This window comes from Nannospalax galili, unplaced genomic scaffold (genome assembly GCF_000622305.1).
Source record: "Nannospalax galili isolate Female #2095 unplaced genomic scaffold, S.galili_v1.0 scaffold475, whole genome shotgun sequence".
Lineage (NCBI taxonomy): Eukaryota > Metazoa > Chordata > Mammalia > Rodentia > Spalacidae > Nannospalax > Nannospalax galili.
In genome coordinates, this window is record NW_008339435.1 from 3,089,767 (window position 1) to 3,094,566 (window position 4,800).

Consider the following 4,800-nt stretch of genomic DNA (forward strand, 5'->3'; position numbering starts at 1 on the left):
CATCATATGTCCTCTCAGAAACCTTCCTCCTTCCCCATTTCATCTGGTGATTTGTGCCAGATTGACACTCAGATATAGTTGTGGATTAAACTGACCAGCATATCCACCTCCATTCTCCTAGTCACAGTGGCTGGTTCAGAGTTGGTATGTGACTTAGGCTCTGCCAGAACATGGTGAGCTCTGGAATCTTTCTCCCCTGATGGCTATGCAGCTTTCTGGGATTTTGGAAACCCCAGGAAAGATGAAGGTAATGGTTGTTGTAGTTGAGCTATACATTGGGGCTACAACCAACAATGGAGCCAAGTAGAGCTAAGAAAGAGGTGGGGGTCCTGATCACATTGTTGGAAGTCAAGCATTGCCTGAAACTAGAGTGTTTTAGTTTATTTTCTTTTTGCGAATAGCACAACACCACTGACAAGGTAAACTATAAAGAAGAGGTTTATTTTAGCTCACAGTTTTAGTCCAAAGTTGAGGGATCACATCCCCAGGTAGCCCAGGGTATCAGAGAGAGAGAGAGAGAGAGAGAGAGAGAGAGAGAGAGGGAGAGAGAGAGAGAGGTGTTTTCTTTCTTTCTCTCTCCCTTTGTGTTAAAATTTTATTACTGTTATTGTGTATATGATGTATATGTGTAGGGGCATGTGCCATGGCACTGTGTGGAGATCAAATAGCAACTTTGTGAAGTTGATTTTCTCTTCCTACCTTTACATGGGTTCTGGGGATTGAAATCAGGTCACTAATTGAGCCATCTCCTCTCTCTCTCTCTCTCTCTCTCTCTCTCTCTCTCTCTCTCCATGTATTCAATCATGGGACTCTATCCTGATCACCTCATCTAATGTTAATTACCATCTAAAGACCCTCTTTAAACACTGTATGCTGATTGCTCCACTCCAGCACCTCACAATGGGACTAGATTCCAGCCTAAGTTTTGGAGGGCACAAATCTTATCCAAACCAGCACACCGACCTACCTCTAATCTTGTCAGCTAACACAGACCAACAAATTCCTTTATATTTAAACAAGCTTGAGGTTTTGTTTCTTCTTGTTGTTACTAGCAACCAAAAGACATCTTCATTTTAAATTCTTTATCCATCATTGCATCCGTAGCCTTCAACACATCGCCTTATACTTCATCATGGCTGAATGAAGGATTTCTTTGCTCTGGGTAAGAAATCTGCGGGCTACCAAGTCTGTCAGGGCTGGCACAGGGCAGTTGGTGGCAGTACTCCAGCTCTCTAGCTGAATATTGCAACACTGATTCTTCTTCTTTTTGCCCTGTCCCTATACAAAGTTTGGTCAGAGGTTTCACCTGCCCTCTTCCATCTTCCACCTCTAAAGACCCAGGAGCTTTTCCCTTTGACTACTGAGACAGTCTCCAAGTTCCACCTCACTGAATCATCCCTGTCAATCTTCATTCAAGTCCTTAGCCTGCTTTAGCAGGTCATGCTGTCCTAGTGCTGGTCCTGGGCAATGGTTAATTAAACAGCAAATTTTGGACACTATCCTTTAGCCTTTTTAAAGAACATTCAGTCTGTGATTTCTATTCGAACAGTGAGTAAATTCTGTGCCCTCTCTTGTTTGTTCCCATCTCTGCAACTGGAATCACAGAAATCAGCAAGTAAATGTAGTAGTCATCTAGTTTGACCCCCACTCCCAGAGTCGGTACCACTAGTGCTGGAGATTAACCTACTTTGGCTTGGACATGACCAGAGACTGGCTGCTCCATCCTTTGCAATGCAAGCACACTGTCAGACAGCTCAGATTGTTAGAAAATTCTTCCTCAAACTGAGCTGGAATCTACTTCTTGTCATTTCCACCTAGTCCTGGATCTGCCATCTGGAGTCCCTGGCATCAGCCTGATCTCTCTCCCACATGGCAACCATTGAGATATATGAGGACAGCTCACATATCCCTGAAGTCTGCAAGCAAAGCATCCCTGTGGCTTTGCCTAGCTCTTCTGTGGCTTAGGGTCCCTGTGTTGTATTAGGCCGTTAGCCTCTGCATGCCTTATTGTTTGAATGTGGAATGTTCCCTATAGGCTCGTATGTTTAAACACTTGGTTGCCAGCTGGTGGTGCCATTTTGGAAGATTGTGGAACCTTTAAGAGGAAGAGCTTCATTGGAGGTACTGAGGGTAGGCTTTGAAGTTTTGTAGTCTAGCCCCCACTTCCTGTCTTCACCTTACTTCCTGGCTGTAGATACAATGTCACCAGTTTCTTTCTTTTTTTTTTTTTTTCCCAGCTGTCTTTTCTGCCAGGATTGACTGTAGTCCCTTAAACTGCAAGCCAAAGCAACTCCTTCCTCCTCTAAGATATTTCTTGTCAGGTATTTGGTCACAGCAATAATAAAAAGTAACTAATAAAACAACAGGGTTCCTTGGAAGGCTCTCCACAGTCCAGATATAGCCTGTCTAGCACTGAGCAGTAGTACAGCCCTCCTATGCTTTGGTCCTGACTTACCACACCTATTAGATGTATGGTGGTTTCCACTGTCATTTTTATAGCCACATCACACCATTGATTCAAGGCAATCTTAGACAAAATGAAAGCTCTGAATTGGATTTTCCATATTTGAACATTTGATGTATAAGGCTGTATATCTCCACATTGATTTTTCCTTCCATCTTATCTTGCCAGTTTAAGACTGAGCAGAATCACTAAGGTGACCATGTAATTTATCATCCAAATTGTGGCAGTTTCAATACTGAAAGAAGGGACTATTTTACTCTTAATAAATATATCAAAGATAACAGGCACTACCAAGATTGACCCTGGCCAGCCTAGACATAGGTCTAGACATACTAGCTAAGACCATAGAGTCCAGTTCAAGTCCCAGGGCCATCTTGTACCAGCTCTGTGCTTCATCTCAACATTTCTGTTTTTCTGTATTGGAAAGAGAGAGCATCCTCCCATGTCATAGGATTATTGTAAGCATAAAGCAAGATATGTGTGGAAAGCATATAGCCCAGAGCCTGGTTCCCATTAAGTGGTTAGAAAATAGCACCTGTTATTTTTAACTTGTTGAGAACGTTGTGAATTTGACCAGCTATCTCTCTCAACACAGCATCATCTTTAAATTTCATAAGTGTATCTTCCACAGCTTTGTCTGAGTCATTGCTTAAAATAACCAGTATCAACGTCAAAAACAGAATATGGAGCCACAGTGTGCTCCCTACATGTTGATGTTGAAGCACAGGTCATTATTCTTTGAATGTGGCTGTTAAACCAGCTACACTGGTATATTAAAGGAAAATCACATCAGCAATGAGACCCCTCAGCAAATCAGAGACTTAACAGTTATGCAAGCTTATTTCTCTCTGTTGTGGTTTAAATATGCCCCCCAGAGTTCATGCATTGGAAACTTAATCCCCAAGGCAGCCAGTGTTGGGGAGATGAGACTTACCATAAGGTGACTATGGGTTACGTTTTGCTATCATAGGAATGCGTTATTCTTCAGAGTGGGTTGTTATAAAATCGAATTCAGCTCTCCATCTTCTTTGCTTGTTTTTGCTGTCTTTTGCTCTTCAACTTTCTGCTATGGGGTGACACAGAGCTTGCCAAATATGCACGTCACACTTTGGGATTTCCCAGACCTTATAACAAGAAGTCAAATGCATTCTTTATAAAGTACTCTGTGGTGTGCCATCACAGCAGCACAAAGCAGACTTAGACTATCTCCCATCTAGACAGGTCCCACTTCAACAAGAGCCTACGAGGCCATGTTCCCACCATCATCCAGGGACCTAGGTTGACATCAGTTCTTCCATGCTCAGCATGTGGCTTCCTAAGTTGCTCTTCTGGACACCATTCCAAGCAGCAGGGAGGGGAAGAAGAGTCTGGAGGAGTAAGTGTGGGAGGCTTTTGGGCTGGCCTGGAGGTAACGTGCATCACTTCTACTCACACTCTGTGGGAAGATCCTAGCCATATGGTACATCTGCCTGTGTGGAAGGTGACAAGTGTGGTATGGCTGCTCAGGCAGGGGCCAGATACACTCCTGTCCTTGGAAGAAGGAGAAGGGATTTTCCTGGACAGCTAGGAATCTGTACCTGTCCCACCCATCTGAAGCATTATCATTTGGCCCATATTTTCTATCTTGACCTTGAAGAAATGATTCTCTACCAAATACCTTTTGAAGTCAAAGGCCCCCATCATTCTGCTCTGATAATAGCTAAGACTCCTGTCACAAAAGGAAAACATTTCCATCCATGGATGACCTCTACTGTTACTACTTCTGAGAAATGGTTTCACATTTTTGACAGTGAAATTTATTTAATCCTTCCATTATTGTGGGAAAGAAACAAACATAAAATGAAATTTCAAGCTTTATGGAAAATTCAAGTAAAGGAATTATAACTAAAAATTAAAATAACCTTATGGAACTGTCATGATGGCTCTGGGGCGGGGAGTGCTTGCACACAGACCTGATGATATGAGTTTGAGCCTCAGATACCAGAAGGTGGCAGGAAAGAATCAACTCCCAAGAGTTGTACTCTGATCACCAAATGCACACCACAAAATAAACAAACAAGCAAAGAAATAAATAAAATTTATGGATTATCCAATATTCTGGGGTTTTTTTTGTTTTATGGTTTTTAAAATTTTTTTGTCTTTTTATTTTGTTTTGTTTTTATGGTGTTAGAGATCAAACCCAAGGCCTTGTGCATGCTAGGCAAATACTCTAGTACTGAGCTGCATACTCATCTCAGTTTTGCTCTTTGAACAGTCTTAAGCTTCTTAAAAGAAGATGCAGGGCCTGAGGCTGGTAGCATGTGTCTGTAATCCCAGCATTGAAGAGGCTGAAGCAG